The sequence below is a fragment of the Leptonychotes weddellii genome, chromosome 8, assembly GCF_054177405.1.
Source record: "Leptonychotes weddellii isolate Sample4059 chromosome 8, ASM5417740v2, whole genome shotgun sequence".
Taxonomy (NCBI): domain Eukaryota; kingdom Metazoa; phylum Chordata; class Mammalia; order Carnivora; family Phocidae; genus Leptonychotes; species Leptonychotes weddellii.
In genome coordinates this window covers 93,521,953-93,547,206 of record NC_138376.1, presented here as the reverse complement: position 1 = coordinate 93,547,206, position 25,254 = coordinate 93,521,953, and the positions used below count along the sequence as shown (strand labels likewise).

Below are 25,254 nucleotides of genomic sequence, written 5' to 3'. Positions count from 1 at the left end.
AAAAAAAAAAAAAAAAATGTTGACACACTCTGCCCCCATAATCCCACTGTGAAATTCCCTTGATCCTTCTGGTTCCCGGGATAACTCTCTTTTCATTTCATTGTCAATGTCACTGCTGCTGGGAGGAAGAGGAGACAAAGGGATTTTAACATTTAATAAACACGTGTTCTGTGTCATAAGCCTTGCTAGACACTTAGCATTTTATTCCATTTCATCATCACAATTAATCTACCGCCTAGCGGACTTTTTTCAAAGCTTAGAAATGGCGAGATACCTCCCCCCAAGGTCACATAGCTAATAAGTTACAGAGAAAGGATTCAAATTCAGTTCTATCTGACTCTAAAGCCTATGATGGATCCACTGTGCACCATGATGCCTCACAATATTCTTGGGATATTTTCTTTTGGGACTTTTCCCCTATATTATTTTTCTCTTATGGCTAAACAGTAGTTCCAAAATAAAATAAAATAAACAGTAGTTCCTTAACACTTATTGTTTTGCTTCAAAGCTCTAGGAAATACGAATTTTTTTGGAGAATTGATCCAAAAACAATTCACTTATTCATTTCCTTTCATTTTTCTTTTAACCACTTCCCATTCCTGCACATCTCGTACACACACACACACACACACACACAAAATATATATATATACCTCACATCTCATACTGAAGAGAAACAACCTCAATGCCAAGTGCCTGCTGAATTTATCTTACACATTCACAGAATTTGGGTGGATGTAAAGAAGCATGATTAAAAAGGCTCCCTTCTGTGGACTATAGGCCCATAGCACAAAATAAGCAAACTTAGTTATATAAATGATTTCATAGTTTGCACTCTCTTGCATTCTCTCATCATATCATTAGAACCTGAAACAAGTCTGTTGTGAATACTGAGTTGCCCTCATGAAATAACATGGAACTTAAAGTATTCTGTAATGATCGAGAGCACAGATTCTAAAGACAAACTTTCTGATCATAAATCTTCACTGTGTACATTTGGCCCCATTACTTAACCTTTCTGGGCAGGCCTACAGTTCCCCACAGGTAAAATAATCTTAATAATAATACCCATCACATACAGTTACTGGGAGGTTTAAATGGCATGAGTACTTAATTGAAGTTAAAAAGAATAAAGCCGGGTACATACTGTGCTTCTATAACTTTGTATAAAAATAAATAGAATGCTCCTACCAATGATACATATGATAAAAAGAGCAAAATGATCACATATAAATGGTAAGTAGCTATAAATAAGGCATCTTAGAAAGACATTAAAGTTTTCTATGTAGTATTGATATAAATATCCAAGTAGTCCTCTAATTGACTGGCTTAGATACATTAGTGAGTGTGCATTATGAGTGTAAAACAAAAATCTGTGCGAAATTCTTGAGAGGAATTTTTAAGCTTTTAAGTTTTTGTTGTTGTTGTCATCATTGTTGTTTTTAAAGAATATAGTTCCCTCAAAGTATATAGACCTAATGCCACAAAGAAGCTTCCCCTTTGTCCCCACGGCAGCAGGCAGTTACAGCCCAAGGCCAGAAGCACTAGATGAAAACGAAGTGGGACGAAGGGACATAAGGTTCATACCACTTGCCTCTAGCTGGTCAGTGTTAATTATTTCTCAAATCTGACAGCTGCACATGCCGTTGCTTCACACTTCAGCCTTTGATGAGACCATGTGCTATTCCAAGATACTGAAAGAGCTCAATTTTGGCCTTCAAAATATGTGCCTGGATCTTCAGGAGAAGCCAGTGCTCAACACAGGCAACTTTAAATCCTAAAAGCAGAACTCAGCCTTCTTATGAAAGCTGATTAGTTTTGACATTTTATCAACTCTCCTGAAGAGTCATTTATGGACTGTGTCAAATATTAAAAATAAAATAAGATGTGGGCCTGGTGAATTATCTTCTGACTCGACCAGACCAGAGTCAGCTTGCTGATTTTTCTCAAATGTAAGTATTTGCTTTCGCTAAATAATGTTAATAGGGAAAGTTACATATTCCACGAGGCATAAAGAAAAATTATTTTTCCATTACCCAGAAACTTACCTGGCAACTAAGCCTGAAGGAGGAAAAAAACTGGAAAGAACGTATTTGAAATGAGAACTCTAGCTGCGACAGCTACCGGACTTGCTCCCAGTTCATGTTTAATTAAATTTACATCAATAATTCCATAAATTGCTTGCATGTTCATAGAACATAAATTATCATCTTTGATTCTAAGGTCAAATACTTACTGCTAACAACCCTTGTGCCTCTGAGGGAGGCTTGGCCCCCTGCCAAACTGTACTACTTCGTCCATGGGGGCGGGCCCACTACTGTAAAACTCCATGGGGGATGATGCACCACCATGGCCCCCAGGTTGCTCGGCAACAACCCCTTATGACTGCTCCACGGGGACTGCTAGGCAATAGCAGTGCTGAGTCTGACCCAGCTGCTCCCAGAGCACTGCTTCTCGAAAGGACAGGGTAACAGGAGGCCAGGGGCCCTAAGTGACTAATTACATAATCTACACATTTCTCCGAATGCTCTCCAACTGTTGCTAAATAAAAATCAGAGCAGAGCTAGTCCCTCCCCTGAAGGGTACTCTTGAATGTATCCTTAATTTAAACTCTATCCCTGGATCTTTAGAGAAGCTGACAGAAAACTAATGCATCAGAGCCAAAATCTGTGGCCAAAAAAGTCTATTTAAAAAAGCGCACACACGCATAAAGGAGGTCATTCTTTTTTCAACCACATTTAAAATATGGCTTTCAAAGCTTTCATAATTTCAAAGAATTTTGCTACTTAGATATCATCTGTTAACAGACCAAAAAATGGGAAAAACATAAGAATTTTACGAGTCTGTTCCTAACATATTTTAACACATAACTCAAAGTACAGCAATTTCTAGGAAAGACTTTCAATTATAATCAATAGTTAAACCCACATTTACATCTTCAGTTTCAATGTCTCCTTCTACATTCAACAAATCTAAACTGTTGTATTTTTCCATCTATATCCAACCTACCTCTTAGGACAAAGGCCTAATCAATCTAAAAACCTTAGGACAAAAGTCTAACCAGTCTAAAAACTTACACATCAGTGCATGAGTACAGCCTTGCCCCAATCTTCCCTACTGTCCCTTACAATCTCTATTGTAGAGGAAGAGGTAGGTGCTCCGAAAGACATGGGCTTGCAACCAGGACACTATAGATACAAATAGGATTCTGCTACTCCACTAATTCAAAACCATCAGTCAAGTCCAAGCTATTTAGCATGATATGTGAGGCATTTCTGAATCTACTTCCCATCAAACTTCCAGCCACATCTGCTTAGTCCACCATGTGATTTAATTGTAGTTCCCTGAACACCTCACGCACTCTAAGTCTCTTTCCTCTTCCCAGGACACATTCCCCTTTGCCTGGCAAACTATTGGCTATCTGTCAAGATGTAACAATAACATCACCTCCTCTAAGAAACTGTCTCTGATTTTAGAACGACTCATAACCACCTCTGAGCATCTTTATTCCTGATTCATACTGCTATGATGGCATTGGTCATACTGTTTCACAGTTATTTACCTACTTCACATTAGCCCATTGTTCAAAGGCTAGAACCCTATTCTATTCAACCTGCTTTCCTCAGTGCCTGGCATATTCCTTAGCATTAAGAATGAGTTTATAATATAGTTTAATAATGATGAGAAAATTGTGCTCCTGGGCAAAATGGTAAAATACATGAGGATTAGGCATTTTTAACTTGTTAATTAAACAATTTACTAAAAACCAAAAATAAACTAGTCTCCTGACTTTTGGGCTAGTCTTTTTCTCCCTAAACTATGATGAATCGTTGAAGGTAAATAAGCAGATACCTCTGCATTGATACAATCCATCCAGTATTATGGCTAAAATAATCAGATTGCATGTGCCCCTTTTGTTATAATTATAATAACATGAAACTCAGTGGAGCTACATGGTCTCGCAACCAAATCACTAAAAGCTGGTCTGGAGCTGGTCTCTGGGAAGATAATTTCCCATTCAGATTAGAGACTCTTAAAACAGCTTTCGCAGAGGGGCATCTGGGTGGCTCAGTCGGTTAAGCATCCAACTCTTGATTTCAGCTCAGGTCATGATCTCAGGGTCATGATCTCAGGGTTCTGAGATTGAGCCCAGCGTTAGCTCCACACTCAGTGGGGAGTCTGCTGGAGATTCTCTCTCTTCCTCTCCCTCTACCCCTCTCCCCACTCATGCGTGCTCTCTCTTTCTCTCTCTCTCAAATAAATAAATAAATTTTTAAAAAAGTTTTCACAGAAATCTTGGAACTAAAATACAGAAGAGAGTATAAAAGAAATTAACTAAAGGACAAATAAAAAGCAAGGAAAAGTTATTCTAATCTTAAAATTTCCTAAATAATAATTCACAGAATTTTATTTATTCAACATCTCTGTTTATCAAAGCACTAATTTTAAAAATAGGAACACGACCAAACAAAACACAAAAGCTCACAAATGTTGCAACCAAGTGTAGTATCTCAAAGCCTCTCAACCTCTTACCTCAGCACCACCAGAGATACAGGTCTCCATTTTCGAATATTACAATGCTTTTATGATTTTTCCGTAATAAGTTCACATATATGTTTATGCAACCATATTGCCAAATACTTTGATATTAGCAGTAACATGACTGTCTAGGTTAACCCATGCAACACAAACTCTAATCAATGGAAATCTGAATTGTGAGCCTATGAATTCTTAGTCTATTAAGAGTTTGTGGGTTCCACACACTGCTAAGGCTGTGCACTTCTGAAACTAGGAAACTTGTATTCTTGGAAGTATTTATGTGTCAGAAAGTACTCACAACCACGTGATAAATTTTGTATATGAAAGCAGTCTTACTTGATAGTATATGTATTAAAGCATATTTATATATTAAAACAAAATAAACACAATATAAAGTAGAATGTGAAATTAATACTTGTCAGAGGAGTATAAAACTTCAGAGAAACTGCCCTTTTCTATGGAGCACTTTGAGTTATGCCTCTAGATTTCTGGGAATTTTTTGGTGGAGAAGAAGGAAAACAATTTGACCATGGCAGAACAGAGTTGGGCCATCACTTCCTTTGTTCTGGATAAAACACTGCTATTAATACAACTTACAAATATACTAGTTTTGTTGGACAAACACTTGACAATACCAATTCATATTGAATTGGCTATAAACCAGAATCCTTTAGTATTTTTTTTTTTTAAGATTTTATTTGTTTGACAGAGAGAGACACAGCGAGAGAGGGAACACAAGCAGGGGGAGTGGGAGAGGGAGAAGCAGGCTTCCCGCCAAGCAGGGAGCCTGATGTGGGGCTGGATCCCAGGACCCTGGGATCATGACCTGAGCCGAAGGCAGACGCTTAACGACTGAGCCACCCAGGCGCCCCTCCTTTAGTATTTTTTAAACCAATTCTACTAATAACCATTTTTTCTCTATCTGGTTTCTTTTAAAAAATGCACACCACTCTTGTATTTATCCTCATCTAAAGAAACTGTCAAAATAATTTTTGACTCAGAGTGCAGCACTGATTATATGACTCCCTACTCAAAAACTTGTGAGAATGCAAATTAACTATAAATTTAAGTCCAAAGTCTTCATGCCAGCATTTAAGATTTTTCACTACAGCTCCAATGTATCTTTCCACCCTTATCTTCTCCCAGTCCCTAAATAATTCTACATAGCTCTGTCCCACTCTTTTCTGTATTTGTACCTTTGTTTATGCTGTTTTCTCAATCAGGGATATCTTGCCCAGTCACTGACATTCCATCAGTCCTTCAAGGACCATCCCAATTACTACATATTCAATAAAGTCTTTCTGATTAATCTTAAAGTTTATCTTTCTCTTCTTTGAAACCCCACAGCAATTTTTAGTTCTTTTGTGGTCCTTACTACTGTCTGCCTTGCAGGAAAGTTGTGTATATTATCTTCCCCCACCTCCTCAAAACAGATGTAATTCTAAGCTTCTTTAGAAAGGATGGAGTCTCATTCATTCCTGTATGCACTATATCACTAACCACAAGTACCTGAATCCAAGAGGGTGCTTTTTAATAGATACTTGTTTATTTGAATTTAGTTAAGTATTCACATCAGAGATGCATGTGATGGGTTCCAAAATTCATTAAAAGCTTTTTCTATTATTATTTATTTTACTTTATTTGAAGATTTTATTTATTTATTTGACAGAGTGAGAGCACAAGCAGGGGGAGCAGCACAGGGAGAAGGAGAAGCAGTTTCCCCCACTGAGCAGGGAGCCTGACTTGGGACTCGATCTCAGGACCCTGGGATCATGACCTGAGCTGAAGGCAGATACTTAACCAACTGAGCCACCCAGTCACCCAAAAGCTTTTTTTTTTTCTTTTTTAAATACCATAACACTTTATTTATTTATTATTTTTAAGTAATCTCTACACCCAATGTGGGGCTCGAACTCACGACCCTGATTGAGAATCATATGCTCCACCAGCTGAGCCAGTCAGGTGCCCCCATAAAAAGCTTTAATGAAGGACATCCATAAGCATCCAGAGAAATGAACCTGAAAATGAATGGGCACATGTAGCACTAAAATATGGAACTATAGACTCTAATAGAATAATTCAGGTACTTTTTTCAATGTACTGATTTCATGATGAAGAACTGAAATCATATTATTCATATTAGTATAATCAAGTTGACAAAAAACTGAAATCTGAAAAGATTAAGAGACTTCTTCAGGGTCACATGACTAATTAAAATCTGAGTTGGCCTTACAATCAAGCTTTTTAATTTCTAGTTTAGTTATAAATTCTACTGTTATCTCCCAAATCATGTGTCAATATGTTTTCTTTTTTTGTTAATATGTCTTCTTAAATGTTAGCTGCAAAAATATTTGTGTAAAGAAGGATTTCCTTATTTATTATTTATCTTCAAAATATTATTTTAACAGGCAGAATTAAAATAAAATCCATTAGTGATGATTAAAGAGGATTACAACAAACAAAATTTATTTATACAAAGCTTAATTATTTTGTAACTTAACTACAAAGAATAAAGAATCAGGATATTAAAAATGCTGCTAAATAAATGTCATAAAATCTATGCACTAATAACAGTTACAGTCTTTATTCACAAGACAGTCTTACAAGTTTAATCAGCACCCGTTTGTGCTTCTGTTTTGTTTTAACCTGTGTGTCACCAGTTTGACGGATAGTAAAAATTTCATCTTCTCAACATCCATTTCCACTTTGAGAAGCTTTCCCTCCTGTATTTACTCCATGTGATTCAGTTGTTTCCAAGAATAAAGTTGAGACTCAGATCTTACAAATCTGAGCTCCAGATGCACCTAGCCACAGTGATTCGTTCAGAAGTGGTACATGACTCAAACCTGCCCCAGAAGACTTACTACATTTTTCCAACCCAGCAATGCTTAAAGAGTGAGTTCATGATACAAGTTAGTCCATCTTAGGACTGGTGCCAAAGCTACTAGGTAAAAATACTTTTTTCTCTTTGAATTTAAACTTGAGAATTTAGGCCAGGAGCTGTTGATAGCTATTTTGTCACCAAGCAGAGCATGAAGATGAAGACAGGTGATATATAAAAAGAAACTGAGGGATTTCAAAAATTTCAAAAGTGTAGACTCTTTAAAGTCATTGACTTACTCTACATAGATAGCATAGATAGCATCCTGGGAAACCTCTCAGGTCCAGAAAAGCCGGGAAATTTGCTCATGTTCTTTGGGAGTACAAGGATCCCTCCAGTAATTTGCATAAACAAGAAAATAGGAGGACATTAGGTCATGAAGGACTCAAAATAGATGAGGCTGTGAAGTTGCTGTAGTTGTAGGGGAGAAGGTGGTCAGGGACTAGCCAGAACCACACAGAGTTCCTTGGTTCTTCACTGACTTGTGCTGATGGAAACATGGAATCCACTGCAAAACATCTTACTCCAAGCAGTAAGAGTATGGAGCGTGAAAATAGATGTGTCAAAAATCAGCCATCCCAGTGAAGCCTAAGGACAAATGTAGGTATAAATCTTTGGATTGGTGTTAAAAAAAAAAAAAAAAAAGGAATATAGGGTGCTATGCCCAGAGAGTTTCTGAATTTAAAGTTGTAGGAAGGAATAATTTCATATGATAACAAGTCCAGGGTGTGGCTACAGAAATGGTTGGGTGAGAAGTAGTAAAGAAAAGATTACTGATTGGGTTGTAGAGATGAAAAACTGAGAGGTCGTGGTGTTAGATGTAGATATGAAGTCACCCAGATTGAGTACAGAAGGCTGGGAAAAGATGACCAGTCACTAGAGTGTTCAGTGAAGGAAGGGTTTGTTCAAGTGGCGAGTTGATGATAGGAATGAGCAATGGTAGAGGGCAGTATAGCCAGATGGCTCAAAGAAATTGGGATGAGTAAAAGAGGGTGGAGAAATAATGGTTTAGAGGTGGGATATGGATAGATGGAGGGCATGTGACCCACCTCTCTACCCTGAGATTCATGAACTTTGGAATAATAAACAGTCTCCAACAGAAAGAGCTCAGAGGAAGTGAGATACCAAGTTTCACGGACAGGGAAAAAAGTGGAGGTAAAGAGGAGTTTACTGTGATTGAATAGGTGTTCCAGAGGGCATGATCAAATGGTTTTGAAGAAGAAAAATAGCAGAGATTAGGTTAAGGAGAGACAGCACAAAGCATAATAAAGTTTCAAGGCAGAGAGAAAAAATGAGTAGACAAAAGATAAAAACAGAGGTTTGAAGCATTAGAAAATTATCTGTTTTTCAGGACTAAAAAAAATTTTATGTTCCAAAACTGGTAATATGGGAATTTAGTAAGAGCTAGCAATTATGATATGGGGCGTGGAATTCCTTTTCCTTCTGGGTGAGGTGGTGAGTGACAGATGTGGATCATGGCATCTTAGGGAGACAATCAAAGAGCCTGCAGTCATGTGCAGGAACAGTGGCAAAAAAAAGTGTGTGAGTAGAAAGTCTGTGGAACTTCACAATAGTAGGGACAGCTATAAGGAAGGTGGGCTCCAAGGAGGTACAGGAACGAGGAGCCATGGGATGGAATTCAAATCAGTGGAGAAGGAATCAGTTATAGAACAAATGGATTCAAGACAAGACTGGCCATTAAAAAAAAATAATAATAATAAAGGCATTTCCCCTAGTTCAGTGCCTACTAAAATAAATTCCAAAGGATTAAAAATTTAAATTAAAAAAAAATCCAAAGTACTATAAAAAAGTAGGTGAATATTTTATAAGTGGGAAGGTTCTTCCCAAGCTTAACAAAACAAGAAACTATGCAAGAAGAAATTGATAGCTTTGACATCCATAAAATGTTAAGTATTCTACAAAGCAATGTTCCCTAAATAACTAATGGCAAAAAAAAAAAAGAAACTGATTTAAAAATTTCAGTGTAAGGGGCGCCTGGGTGGCTCAGTTGGTTAAGCATCTGCCTTCGGCTCAGGTCATGGTCCTGGGATGGAACCCCGCGTTGGGCTCCCTAGGGGCTCAGTGGAGAGCCTGCTTCTCCCTCTCCCTTTGCCCCTCCCCCCTGCTCATGCTTTCTCGTTCGCTCTCGCTTTTTCTCAAATAAATAAATAAATTCTTCAAAAAAAATAATAAAAATAGGGGCGCCTGGGTGGCTCAGTTGGTTAAGCGACTGCCTTCGGCTCAGGTCGTGATCCTGGAGTCCCTGGATCGAGTCCCGCATCGGGCTCCCTGCTCAGCGGGGAGTCTGCTTCTCCCTCTGACCCTCCTCCCTCTCATGTTCTCTGTCTCTCATTCTCTCTCTCTCAAATAAATAAATAAAATCTTTAAAAAATAAATAAATAAATAAATAAATAAATAAATAAATAAATAAAATAATAAAAATAAAAACTGCAGTGTAACAGGCACACAAGGAGTTAATAATCTTATGAATAAAAAGTTCAAAACAAACAAAAAAGGATTAAAGGTAGGCAAAAAATATAAAAAAGCAACTCAGAAAAATTAAACTAAAATATCCAATAAACATATTGACTAACTAAAAATAGTCAAAGAAATTTGATCAAAGAAATACAAATATGAGCTATCCTTTCCCACTGGTTTCTAAATTTTAAATTTTTGAAACACTATTAGTATATTAGTAAAAATTTTATTTAGAGTATAAAACCTATAGGCCCTCTGAAATTTTGCAAAATGTATCAGGTCTTTAAAAAGTGAATATGTTATGACCTACCAATTTTATGTCTAGAAATTTATCCAAAGGAATTAATCAAACAGGTATGTAAAGTGTGTAAAAATTATGAACAAAGTTATTTACTATGACATAGTTAATTAAACCAAACTTGGAGACATTCTGCATATTTACCAATAAGGATTATTTAAAAATGTAACAGAACACTATGCAGCCATTAAAAATATAATTTATTGCCTAGGAAACATATATTGAGATGATATATTAAGTGAGAGATAGGGTGTCTGTTACATCAGTGTTGGTTTTTTAAAGCTACATATGTGCAAAGGATTTTATAATTCTTGGTGGAAATACCGGTAGAGACTATTTTCTTCTTAAAGCAATTCTGAAATTTCTTGATTTTCACTGCAATGTATATTACCTCAAAAACACTTTAAAAATTTTAAAGTTTAAAACTTAGTAGTATTTTAAGTGGCAAACATTACCTGATCTGGAAATAACATGCACAATAACTCATTATAATATAACAAGGGATAATTGACAAAAAAAGATAAGATTGAGTAAGAATCTGTGATTCTTGGTAAAGAATTTATAATAGCAAGCACATATTGTTCTTGGAAGAACTGAATTCTACATTTGAACATTGCTAATATTTAAAGCAATGTATTGTAATGGATTGGGTATGTTTTTCTTTTGTTTTCTCAATTCTCAAATCAATGATTACCACAGGATAGAGCAGAATTAGAATGTACCCATTTGGTAAACTGGAAAGTGAACTGTAAGTTCACCTAGCCAAAAACTATTTCATGGGTCACTTTACATAAGAAGGAAAAAATGCTAGTTTTTAAAAAATTTGCAATAGGTTACAATCTGTATCCCATTATATATAAAAATATAACCTTATAAATGTACCAAGACTGGAAGATAATCAGTATTGAATATTAAAACTTAAATTTAAAAATCTTTAAATGTTCTTAATTACATAATGGCTTTATGATAAATAATATCTGAAAGAAGTTAACAAATAAACTTTTAACAATCTTTTTGTAAGATAATTTGAGATGTTTTTAGATAAAACCTAAACTGTTGTCATTATACAAAATCCTGATTTCATTAATCCATATTTCAAGTGGATCATATTGAGATAAAACCAACAAACTGAGGAATTGAACCCATTGACTATTAAGACCAATAATAATTACTGATACATAATATAAAAAGTTTTCCGCAAATTAGGATAAAATAGGGTACTTATTTAAAGTTGGTCAAAATAAACATTCTATGAGGAAAAAAGTGCTTTGTTTCCCCCATTTTGCAGTTAAAACTGAATGGTTTATATGTCTTTTCAAAAGATTCAAACTAGAACCCAAAACACAGACTCCTCAGAGTTGGAACAACTTATCCTGGGTTTTACCTGAATCTTAATATTTTTTGGCGAAATTCCACAAACGTCTCAGGGAGTGGACCCATATCTACCCTGTGAGGAAAATATGTCTCACTTCCCCCTGAAAACCTGCTCCCTCTCTCCCTGAAGCAAACAAATAAAAATTTCACCCCCGCCATGTTGTAGACTGGTCCCATTTCTGCACTGTCAAATCCATACGGTACAAATGAATGGAAAACCTGAAATGACCTGGTGTAGACCAAACCTGGTTCAGTGGTACAGGACTTTGACTATGTCAGGATACAGTGGACACACTGCCCAAGTTATCACATTGCTTTTTTGTAACCATCTTAACAACTAATACTGAGGAGGGGCACAGAACATGTGTCATATTCAGCAGTGATGGTTAAGAATGTCCAATACGGAAAAAAAAAAAAAAAAAGAATGTCCAATATGAGGGGCACCTGGCTGGCACATGTGACTTTTGATCTTGGGGTCACGAGTTAGAGCCCCACATTGGGTTTAGAGCTTACATTAAAACAACAACAACAATTAAAAAAGAAAACTAATAGGGGGCTAATTTAGGAAGATTGTAAAATGAATAATATATTAATGAAAAAATAAATGTTTTTAAAAAAGAATGTCCAATATGAGTGAATGAGCTGAGTATTTCAAGTTAGAATGGCAGGCTGTGAATTTAGGCACCAGTCAAACCTGGCTTTTTATCTCAACTCTGCCACTTTCTTCACCTACTTATTTAGAAAATAGAGCCATAAAGCCAACTCCACAGGTTGGAGAATAAATGAAATATGTGAAAGCACCTAGCCTGAGCCTGGTAAGCTGCTCAGTAAATAGAAGTTTCCGTCGCCGGCGGGCGCCTGGGTGGAAAGGCAGTTATGCATTGTTGGTTGTTTTCAACTCTTGGTTTCGCCTTAGATCGTGATCTCTGAGTCGTGAGATTGAGCCTGCATGGGGCTCTGCACTCTGAATGGATTCTGCTTAAGACTCTCCCTCTTCCTCTGCCCCTCCCCACTGTGCTCTCCCTCTCTCTCTAAAATAAATAAAATAAATCTTTAAAAAAGAAGTTTCCATTCCCTTAACGTGTATAATCATTTCCACTAAAAGAAAAAATAATTATGGTCCCTTAGAAAAATTTCAAGCTTGTGTTACAAATTGAAAAATACATGTTGAAGGCCTCTACTTTTGTTCTAATCCCATTACCTCCTTTGGAAATCTGCTCCATGAATTATCTTTTCTGTACCTTCAGCCTCTTCCACACTAATTACTTCTTCATGGCTTCTAAAGAGAGAACCAAGGCTCTCCTTGAAACAGTAACTAAAAATTAATTTGACCCTATGTCCTCACCCCCACTACCCACCCACTTTTTTCTTCCATCTTTTGGTTATAATCCTAGGATGAGTACTCAACACTGGCTGACCCCATTCCCTTACTTTCCATTTCTCACCCAATAAAATCTGGCTTCCACCTCCCGATCATAAAGCTGTTCCTCTGCCTTTCTACTTGTCAAATAAAAAATCCTTTCAGCCCTTCTTCTACTGGGTCATCTCATGAGTATGACCTATTGATCATGCCACACATTTTGACGCTCTACATACCCTTGTTGCTATGACAATGCCCTTTCCAGTTTCTCTTTTGGGCTCCCAGGAGGTAGCTGCAAGGGATTTGCCAGCCACCACCAGAAGCTAGGAGAGAGTCATGGAACAGATCTCCTCAGAACTAGAAGAGTATCTATAGCCACAAATACACAGTTTCATGGCATATTAGAAAGATGTAGATTGTTGTAGATCTCTTTCTGAGTCCCCCCAGAAAGAATCAGCCTTGTTAACACAAGATGTAGAGTTGCTTTTTATTTTTGTTACTTCTTCCGTACTGCAATGAACACAATTATGATAGATATCCTTTTTCAGGGATGTAGAAACTAAGAGGCAGAGTGGTTTCTGTGGAAGCCTTGGACTTTATAACATCTTTTACTTGATGGACCCTTTATAAACCTTTAGAATGTGAAAAAATCCATCATATCTACAATCTAGCTTTTTATTAGATTTCAAGGCCTCTTTGGGAAAGGCAGACAAGAGGGGTTTATTTCAGTGTTTTGAAATTTAATAGTGTATCTGGCTTCAGAGACTCCATGAGAGAAACACTTATTTTCATCTTTTAAATAAACAAACATAATAAACTAATATAATTGCATGAGTTGTTAAGACATCCTTAGTTACACGTGCACATGTGTGTGCACACACATACACACACTGATTTCTAAAATTTTGTTTTCAGGGCACCTGGGTGGCTCAGTCGGTTAAGTCAAATCAACTCTTGATTTCAGCTCAGGTCATGATCTCAGGGTTGTGAGATCAAGTCCCGCATCAGGCTCTGTGCTGAGCATGGAGTCTGCTGAAGAGTCTCTCTCCCTTTCCCTCTGCTCCTCCCCCCACTCACACTTGCCCTCTCTCAAAAAAAAATAAAAAATAAAATATATATATAGTTCAATATATATGTAGTCTCTCTCTATATATATATAGTTTTCTTTTGAGACATATTAGCCCAGCCCATAAAGATTAGTCTAGAAGTCTAGAAGTAAAGAACGATATAGTCATTTAAGTAGATGCATGTTTGGGAAAATTGCTTAACTCTTCCCTGTTTTCCATGGTTTTATTCCTAAAACGATCACACTCGACCTCAGTTTCCTCCTTTATTTCACTCAAAAAAAAATGAAAGCCTTAGAGTTAACCATGATGACTTCCATATTCCCAAATGGGGATTCTTTTTCATCAACATGGTAGATATTAGGGCTTAGCAGAAAGTAGGGACTGTGGGAAGGAAGAATTTAAGAGGTAAAAGAAAAAAATTAGCTCCATTTATTTTCCCTGTAAATTCTGCTAACAGTTTTCAAGCACTCTTGGCTCCAAGACTACATAATCTCAAAGTGTCTCCATATCCTTGACCCTCCTTGCAGTCTGAGAAATCCTATTCTAACTGATCCAGGATTCTAGGTGAGATTACCTCCTCCTGTTCAGGGAATATATACAAATCCAAATTATTTTATTCTTATTTAGACAGCTCTGAAATTCTTTTCTAACTAAACATTCCAACTCTTGGACACCATCATATTTTAAAAATAGGAGTGAATGGAGGACACAAATCCTCTCTGACTTATAAAGCCTACAACATACACCATTCCTGGGCATAACACTGCTTTTGCCATTGAGAACTGAAATAATTTATCTTACTTCAGTGAAAGGTAGACTATTTGATTTCTCAAAATCAATTGTATTTCCAATAAAAAAATTAATAATAACCACTTTTGGCTTTCTAAGTATGTTCAAATTCTTAACCTGAATTCTTTTTATGGAATGTCACTAACTGATAATGACTTATAAAAAGTACATACAGCATATTAACATGAAAATTTTTGAGACCAACAAGATTCAGAAGAGCACTGTACTAATGGCAGTTTTGTTTTGTTTTGTTTTGTTTTGGCAGGGGGTGGGGAGGCAAAGGAGAGGGAGAGAAAGTCTTAAGCAGACTCCACACTGAGTGCAGAGCCTGATGCAGGGCTGGATCTCATGAACCTGAGTTCATGAGCTGAGCTGAAACCAAGAATTGGACACTTAACCAATGCCACCCAGGCACCCCAATGGCAGAAGTTTTAAAACAGGAATACAGGAGCCCTAGATTTATCCTTAATACATGATTTTTGTACATATCACAAATCAATCATGGGCCTTAGATCTCTATATCTAAGAATAGACTATGTTTAATTATTATTTAAAAGAATTATGAGGCATCATGGCTAAGGAAGCTTATTTTATTACAGGATTTATAGGGTTGTTTTTTATATTCAGAAAGAAATGATCTTTTACTCAATTAAAATCTTGTATTGAAGGAATAGAAAACCATTGAATTTACTACCAAGCCATTCAGGTCTGAGTCTCATCAACATTTAAAACGCAGTTTTCAAATTGCTTTCTTTTCCATTTTCAATGGACACTAAAGGAAATTTAGTCTTCATTAAGCCTGATTTACACTCCTTAAGCATTAAAACAAAAGAAATCGGGGAGAGGTATGAATAGGCAGAGAACAGAGGATTTTTAGGGCAATGAAAATACTCTGTATGATATTATAATGATGGATTCCTGTCATTACACATTTGTCCAATCCCATAGAATGTACAAGAGTGAATCCTCAGGTAAACTATGGATTTTGAATGATTGCAATGTGTCGATGTAGGTTCATCCATTGTAACAAATGTACCACTCTAGTGGGGGATTTTGATAATGGGGAAGGCTATGCGTGTCTGGGAGCTCAGAGTATATAGGAAATCTCTATACCTTCCTTTCAATTTTGCTATGAATCTAAAACTGCTCTAAAACAACTGTCCTTAAAATATTTTACTTCTGAAAAAATACTACTTCTTTTTCAAAATTACTTGAGCTCTAAATTTGAAAGGAAACAAAGTGTTTCCTCTCCCAAACTTTTCTCTACATATGTATCAAATCATATATGATCTAGTAAGAAACACTTATTTCTCCAGAATTTTCTACATTTCATAAATACATAACTTCTACATAAAAATCATTCTATAATGCTCTTTCAAAGTTAGACATGTTTATCATACATGTCATTCTATAATGCTCTTTCAAAGTTAGACATGTTTATCATACAACCCAGCAATTTCAAGTCTAAATATCTACCCAAGAGAAATGAAAACATATATATCCACTAAGATTTGCATGTAAATGTCATTAGCATCATGGTTCATAATAGCCTCAAACTGAAAACAATCCAAATGTGCACTCACTGATGAATAGATAGACAGAATGTGGTATATCCATACAATGGAAAACTATTAAATAAAGAGGAATGAAATACTGCTACATGCTACAACCTAGAGGAATCTCAAAAACATTATGCTAAGTGAAAGAAGCCGTAAACAAAACACCTCATATTGTATGACTCCATTTATATGAAATGTCCAGAAAAGGCAAATCTATAGAGACTGAAAAGAGATTAATGGTTGCCTGAATCTGGTGTGAGAACAGAGATTAACTATAAATGGACATGAGGGATCTCTTGGGTGTGATGAAAATGTTAAAACTGAATCATGGTGATGTTTTTACAACTTGGTAACTTTTCCTTAAAAATCACTGAAAGGGGTAAATTTCTTTCTTTTTTTTTTTTTTTAAAGATTTTATTTATTTATTCATAAGAGACAGAGAGAGAGAGAGGCAGGCTCCCCGCTGAGCAGAGAGCCCGATGCGGGACTCGATCCCAGGACCCTGGGATCATGACCTGAGCCGAAGGCAGATGCTTAACCATCTGAGCCACCCAGGCACCCGAAAGGGGTAAATTTCTAAATACCTAAATTTCTAGTTTAAAATTGACTAAAGAGGAGAAAATTTGTTTAACACAAATGAAATGTGACACATTTTTAAATATCCTGCATAAAGCATTCCATTAGCCTTCGATATTTTGCTATAGAAAGATGTGGTAAAGATAAGACTAAAATCAACTACTAAAGACTTCCCTCCCTCCAAAAAATCATACTTTACTTCAAAATTCAATCATTATATCTTCCAGAATATCTTTTTAGAAAATGAACTCTTTTGAGATAGTGTAAACAGAGAGGCATTGACCAGTATGGCTTATATTAGCAGGAAACAAAAAAAAGGTTTTCAAAAATGCTGGTCTAACCAACCTTGATCCAGAATCTATCTATTCCATTACACTACTTTCTGTGAGCTATGTGGCCATCACATCTCATTTTAATAACCCAAATTCTGAGCTTTCTGAATACTAAATCCCAGAAGGATTTTTTAAATGTGTAGCAATGTCAGTATGAAGAAAGGCATCTTGTAAAGAGTGGAGAGATGGATTTGAATCTACATGAACACAAAGAGAAATGCAGTGCTCATAGTAATTCTTACCCAATACTTTTTCGGTATCCAAACCATTAATTGTTTTTAGTTTTTGATTATTTTCTAAGTGGATGTTTAAGTGGTCTTCCGCCTTGAATCTCCACTTTCCAGTCCTGCAGACTCTGACTAATAATACCTGCTGGGTTGGGGGGGGGTTGTTTTTGGCTTTTGTGGGGTTTTTTAAGTGTGTTTCCCGTTTGTCCCGCTCATGCCAAGCGCTTTCCAAAGGAAACGAGTTCCGCTGAGCTTCCTGGGATGAGTTCTACGAGGATGGGCCTGGCCTGTCTGTCTCAGCCTCACTCAGCAGAGAGCCGGCAGCGGCAGCTGGGCCATCTTCCCCAGAAGACACTTCCAGGTGCTTCCCCAAAGGATTGCAGCAGCAGCAACGAGGACCCACGCCCTCCATCTCCTAAGCCCCTGAGACCACTTTACACTCGGGTCCCTCGCGGGCAGGGGTCCTAGGCTTGGGGAAATCCCAATAGCTGCAGGGGACCCTCAGGATCATCCGGTCTAATCAGTCCCATATTTTGCCAAAGAATGAACGGAGACTAGTGGAGTGAGGCAGGTTGGCTAAAGCCACAGAGCTCGACGCTGGCAGAGCGGGTTAGGGCTTGGGTCTCTGACGAGCGGGTGGCCGCGAGTTTGGAACGCGCAGCCCAAGGAAAACGACGTGGCGTTGCGGGTAGAGAGACTAAGGGCTCAACAACTTATGACAGGAGGTCACTAATGTCCACCTTCAGAGCACAGCCGGCAAAAAGCAGGTGACCCGACCTCCCTAGTTACCCCTGTTGACCTAAGCGCCCTCTTCCACTCTAAAGGTACCTTAGTTTGCATAGTAATGATGTGGTCGCTCTAGCATACGGGGCACCTGCTTTGAATTCCCCCGTGTTTGTGCAGACTGAGAGGCAAATGGGAAAGTTGCACTTACCACATCTTCTCTCATTCAGTCTCCCCCCGCCCCGACTCCCCAAGTCCTTTCCCTCCTTCCTCGCACCAGCCACACTCACGCCCGCTACCCCTCCACCTGGTACGTACCAGCGGCTCGCAGAGCTTCCCGCCGAGCCTGGGCCAGGTGTCTTCGCGCTCCGGCTCGCCCAGCCTCCCTGTGGCCGAGAACAGCGACGCGGGCTCCAGCTCGCTGCCGCCTCTACAGTCCACTGGGATGCGGCCGCGTCTGAGCTGCCGAGCTGGGGCGCAGCCAGGAGGTGGCAGCGACTCGGGGGCGGAGGGTGCGGCCGCCGGGACCCGCCCCCAGCGCAGAGCGCGCACCCCTCCACCCCCCTCACCCTTTTCTGTGTCCACTTGCGGTGCAGCCCCGGGCGACTCGGGGCTCGAGGGCTAGCGCGACGGAGGCTCTTCCTTGTTGGCTCTCCTGTGTGCACGTTAACAGACAACTAATCGTCGGGGATCGTCACAGCACCGATGTCCTCCCCGTCTGCCACTCTCAGTTCCCTGGGTGACTGTTCAGGTTCTAAGAATTCGCTTGATGTAAGTGCAGGAATTTCGCTTCTCTCTCTCTTCCCGGACGCTACAACTTGTCGGTTGACCCATCTGTGCGCGCCCGGAGGGTTTGTGCTCCAAGTGTCATAAGGTTGCCTTTTGATCTAATCGCGGCTGTTTGGAGAAGGTAGGAATGTGCATAGTTTTCTTATCTGCACCTGGAATTTGGGTCTTCGTGTTTATTAGCAGATTATTTTAACAGATTGGTAAGCAACATGGAATAGCTGACCACTTTCGGACAAAGTAAAACAGGTTAACAATGCATATCCAGTTTCATCTAAAGGTTCTCACTAAGGAAAATGAGGTCTGTATTATTAGGGTTTCATTGTGTCCTTTAAAAGCCATATTAAATGGATGACAATACTGCTGAAAAAAATTAAGGTACAGTTCTCTGCTTCCTGAGAAGGTGGTTTGTCCTCACTGAAGTCCTGAGATCACCTCTGTTTTCCTGAAAGTCATTTTTAGTGCTCAAATCTTAATACTTTTTAGTTTTTAGGAAGGTACTGTGCCCTGGCTTTCTACCCAGGCCTATGATACCTGCCACTTCACTACTGACTACTTCTAAATTCCCTTTCTAGGCAAAGGCTATGTGAGATATGAAAATATAATCAGGAAAATAATTCATTTAAAGTATCTACTAATGGTGCTACAATCAGGCCCTTTAAATTATGTATTTCTACCTCCACAATGTAGTAACAATCATTGCTTGCCATTTTCACTTAATAAGCTGAGGCCCAGCAAGGTGAGATAAGGTTTGAATGAAGTGAAATAGCTAACAAGACTGCAAATCAGTTTTTGAACTTAGATCTTTCTGCCTTTAAGGTTGATCAACTTTTGGGGCACCTGGGTGGCTCAGTCAGTTGAGTGTCCAACTCTTGATTTCAACCCATGTCATGATCTCAGGATTGTGAGATTGAGACCCAGGTGGAGCCTGGGCTTTGGGCTCCACAATGGGCGTGGAGCCTGCTTAAGATTCTCTTGCTCTCCCTACCCCCCTTAAAAAAAAAAAAAAAAAGGTTGCTTGACTTTATTTAAACTTACACTCTGTTAATAAAGCTTGTGATTTTTCTAGAAGCCAACCTGTACATTTTATTTTCTAAAAACATAGTTACTTGTGTGGTCATACAAATATTAATTAAAGAGATTCAGAGTTATTTATATTTTTAATGTAACTTCAAAACTTACTATTTGACATTATCAAATATATTTGTATATCAAATATATTATAAACATTATTACTAAGGGAAATTATTCTAAGTCTTAATTATTTTGGATAACCTATAATAGAGAATGATACTAAAATGTTTAGATATGTGAGTTACACTACCATGATTGGATTTTTATGATTCTGCATCTGTATTCCTTATACTCATAAAATTTGTTTTGTAAAACCTGTATTTTCGGTTAAATTTGATAAAATGATTAGTCCTCATTGATATACTTTTAAATTATATATTTGAAATAATTAGAACCACTTGAATGTATGTTCCATGAACACTGTATCTTTAGTAGCTCGAATAATACCTGTACAAAACAAGTGCTTAAAAGCAGTTTTTAAATGAAAGAATGTAATCTCATTTCCTTCAATTAAGACAAAATAATAACTTAAGAAAATGCTATTTATAGAATGCTTTGGTCTACGTCTACTTATAGTGGATTGAAGATTTTTGGTAGTCTCTCACTTCTATCAGGCAAGTAAGGGAGATGATGCAATCAGGTAAACAGCCTAAAGGTTTGTAGTAGCTATTGCTAGGAATGGTGGAGAGAAGCTGACCATAAGCCCAAAGAAATACTTTTGAGTCCAGAAATTGGTGGAAGTAGTAGCACACCATTATGTGAATTTGAATAAAATATATGACTCTAAATGCAGAAAGGTTAATCAACTTTGGGGTTTTACCAAGTGATCTGATGAAAAAACAAGGAGAAAACTTGACTGCCATTACTAAGAGAGTAGTTGAAGGACAGAGCTATGAGATTAATGTAATATGACATAGGAGAATAGGTGAAGACATAAATAAGGAGAGAAAAAGAAGTCAAGGAACTACAGATATAAATCAAATGAAGGAGAGAGAAAAATAAATTGTAGTCAAGGTGGGACAGTTTTCTTGAAAGTTCTAGTAGTAGTGATGACATGGGTTATGGAAGAAAAGTGGGTGAGGTTAGCTGACATAGAATGAAGATCAAGAAATTGGAGACTAAGGTACTGAAAAGGCCATCCACGTGGACACGGCAGCCACCCACAGTGGTTAAGAAGCCATGAGATAGAGAAGGAGTGAGTCAGATACCAAAGATTCCCATGAATCTGGTGGAATGATCTGGAACTGACTGGATGACAGTGCAGAGTTGGGGCAGGAGGTACACATACAGGGAGCAAGAGGCTAAACAGATCAAGGGCTGGTATAAGAGGTGGAACACTGTTCAAAAGCAATACTAGGGAGCTACAAGGATGCCAATGCTGCCTCCCATTGGGGTCCTGGAGAGTTAAAATAATGAGTATTTTATACTGAGGGAAGATCTGTGGGAAACTATTCTCAGAAAAAAAGCTGATTTTTCACGTGAAGCAAGAAAATGGATAAAGCATAGTGTGAGTAAGTTATGAAGGTAGTGGGATTTATCAGTATTGAACAAAGACTCTGCCAAGCCAGAGTGGATAAATTTAGGAGGCAGAGCTGGCCTCATGGTATACAACCTGTGCAGAAGCACAGGGCTCTACTTTTAAGAAGGCCCCATGCTTGGCTCTTCTGCTCTTGTCTTGAAATTCTTAATTTTTTTTTTTAAAGATTTTATTTATTTATTTGAGAGAGCAAGAATGAGAGAGAGAGAGAGAGAGCACATGAGAGGGGGAAGGTCAGAGGGAGAAGCAGACTCCCTGCCGAGCAGGGAGCCCGATGCGGGACTCGATCCCGGGACTCCAGGATCATGACCTGAGCCGAAGGCAGTCGCTTAACCAACTGAGCCACCCAGGCGCCCCTTGAAATTCTTAATTTTAAAATGAGCCCACATTTCCATCTTCAATGGTTCCCTCAAATTATGTAGCCAGTCCTGTTTGTAGGAAGTGGAGAAGTGGAAGCGTGGGGAAGCAAGAAGCAGTGCAATCCCACTGAAGATTAAAGTATGGAACAGACTAAATCAGGAGATTGTATTTTGAGGGGAAACCAAGAATGGTGGAGGAAGAGGTGGGGCTTCAAGGTTTCAGATGACTTCAGGTTTTGCTGTCTTCAGGGCAGGCTAGCTGAGACCTGGGCAGGAAAGGCACACAGCAGTCCCTAACAGCCTGCTTTATGTTGCCATCGGCTAGTGTGCTCATTTCCCAGGGCTGCTATAACACACCTCCACAAACTTGGTGACTTGAACCAGCAGAATTTTATTTTCTCACGGTCTGGAAGCCAAAGTTCAAAATCAAGGTGTTGGCAGGACAATGCTCCCTCTGAAGGCTCTAGGGGAGAATCCTTTTTTGCCTCCTTAGCTTTTGGTGGCTATAGGTCGTCATTGGTGCTCCTTGGCATGTAGCTGCATAACTCCAATCTCTGCCTCCACCTTCACATATTCTCTGTGTTTCTTCTCTGCTGTCTGTATTTTTCTAAGATAGTCATCTGATTTAGGGTCCACCTGGTTAAACCTGGATGATCACATCTGGAGCTCCTGATCTTAATTACATCTTCAAAGACCCTTTGTCCAAATAAGGTTACATTCACAAGTACTGGGATTAGGACTTAAACATATCTTTTCGGAGACTGGCATCCAGTCCACACAGTGAGGTTGGCTGAGGCCACAGGAATAGCCAGTCTGAATGACACTGGGAGCTGATAGTTTTTCAGGTCTATTTGGAAAACCAAGATATCTATAATAATGTGAAGTTTATCAATGTTTCTAAAGCTTTCCAACCATGAAATTTAATACATATGAACCAGAAGATTAAAACTGTCTAGAGAGACTTTACATCCCTAGGAGTGGCTATCTATCCTTCGGAACAAAATGCACTGAGGAGAGAAGTCATGTACTTGGTTCAGTATCCCTACTGGTTATAGAGAATTGAGCAAATGGTACCTTCCACTCCTCCTCTTCAGCCGTCTTCCATTCTGGAGGACATATGTGGTCCCCTGGTACTAAGGAGAGCCTACAGGAGGACTGCATTTCATCCCTCCCTGAAAATATAAGATTTAGAAGGACTGGAAGAGTGATCTTGTGAATCTGTAGCAGAGGCTGAGCTAGCGTCCCAAACCATGACTTATAAAGAACAATCTTAAAAATTCCTAGGGGAGGAAGAAAGAAATGTTGAAACTGATTCTAACTGTGCTACCCCATCCTCCTCCTCCAGCTGACAGGCACTCTGAGAAATGGTTGAGTAGCTATCAAAATCAAATGGACTCCCCTTAAAAGAAGTCACACTCTTCTGCTTAAAATAGAACAGGAGCCATAAATTCCATCAAAGGTTCCACCCATTATATTCTAGGTGAAAACAGTGAGAGGATCCCAAGTTGTGGCAGGAGGGCATCAACATAACTGGGCTGAGATTCGCAGCAGGTTAGAGGAGCACCCAGGTGGCTCCGTGGCGCAATGGATAGCGCTTTGGACTTCTAGAGGCTGAAGGTTAGAGGAGCACCCATCTTTGGTTGACCTTGAAGGAAGTTGCCCTGAGACAGAGCTTGGATGACATAGTGGCCTTGTCAGAAGGGAGTGGAGCCTGAACTGCCCAGTGGTGACTCTGCTCCTATTGTGTGGAAGAAATGATATCACAGACCCACATACATCAAGGGCTGGTAATCCATCCATCTGAGGCTATAGAGTAAGGCAGAGGGAAGAGGAAGAGAGTGCTTTCATTATAGTATTTAGAGTAGAAATTTCCTAACAAAGTATTCCCAAAGATCATTATAGTCATATGTTTCTCTTGCTCCTAGTCAAAGGAGCATCATTTCACAATGTAGCGGGGTATATGAAAACAACAAACACTGAAAATAGGAAATCTTGGATTCTGATCCTAAGTGCAATGCCACTAATAGTTGTGTACTCTCACTAACGTCAGTTTTCTCTGAAGGGACATGGGAGGTATATGATCAAATGATTGTCCTGCTCTAAAATTCTATAAAAGTCTGAATTGGCTTTCTTATTCATTCCAAACTCCTCCACTTAACATTTAGAACACCGTATGGACCCATCTCCATCTCACTTCAATTCTTATCATTTCCCAACACAAATCCTTTTTCCAGATAAGCTAGTCAACTTACCAGTCCCTGTGACTGACTTTTGTGTTCCAGGATTTATAATTGGTGCAGGGAATATGCTTATTTTCACCACCTTCTACTCTTAGGCAATGTCATTTAATTTCTTCAGACTCCTGTTCACAAATAATCTACTTATGGAGGCCTACTGATGAATTTTTTCCATCTCTGATCATTTGTTCAAACATATGCTATGTGTTGGGGAGTATAGCAATTTTAAATGAAAAGAAAAATAGTATTTTTCTTAAGTTTTTGGCACCTCCTTAAAACACTTTCATGTGTATTAAGTCTTCTAATTATACTGCAAGTTTCTTAGCAGGAAGTTCTTATATTCTGTAATAGTATTTTCCAGCTTCATCCAGTAAACAAGACAATGTTTTAGGACTAATAAAAATAAAATTGCTAACCATGGAGCCATCCACTGATACAGCATCAACAAAGTTCTTGGCCCAGAGTTGGCATTCCATAAATATTTTTATGTAAATATATAAGTAAATAAATCAACACCTTTCTACTCAACCATGATTTTATACACACACACAAGCACACATTAAAAACACCAACCATTCTTCCTCTTTTCAATATGATGACATTTCCCCAGTATGTGGTAGTTTATTTGGCCAAATTAGCTTTATTTTTAATAACATATTTTAGAAATAGTTAAAACATTTTAATAGACTTTTAGTTGAATTGCTTCTGTGTACATTCATAAAATCAGAGATGAGAGCTTTAAGAATAGATGATCATAATTTTAAAAAATTAATTAATAACTTCTAACACAGGGGATCTCAGCATCTCTAGAATTTTCTTTGTCTCTGTCTCTCTCTCTCTTTTTTTTAAGTAAGCGCTACACCCAATGTGGGACTTGAACTCATGACTCTGAGATAGACAGTCACTCGTTGTACCAACTGAGCCAGCCAGGCCCTCTAGAATTTTCTCTTATTACACATTTTATTGGAAGTCCAATAACATTTGCATGATACTTATTATATTATTCATAGTAAATATTATTTATTATGGCCCTGAATTACTCAATAACTGTAGATAAC

The 25,254-nt window shown here is 38.3% G+C and overlaps 1 protein-coding gene across 8 annotated transcripts in view; it reads right to left on the bottom strand.

Moving 5' to 3' along the window:
• The window catches only part of PKIB (cAMP-dependent protein kinase inhibitor beta), a 145,436-nt gene that overhangs the window by 85,975 nt on the left and 34,207 nt on the right, over positions 1-25,254 (bottom strand). The window contains exon 1 of one of the 8 annotated variants that reach the window (XM_081828901.1): positions 18,522-18,707. The exons of the other annotated variants lie outside the window; for them this stretch is intronic. The gene's annotated coding sequence lies outside the window, so the exon portion shown is untranslated. Of the gene's footprint in view, positions 1-18,521; positions 18,708-25,254 lie in introns of those variants that run through there. 8 annotated transcript variants of the gene reach the window in all.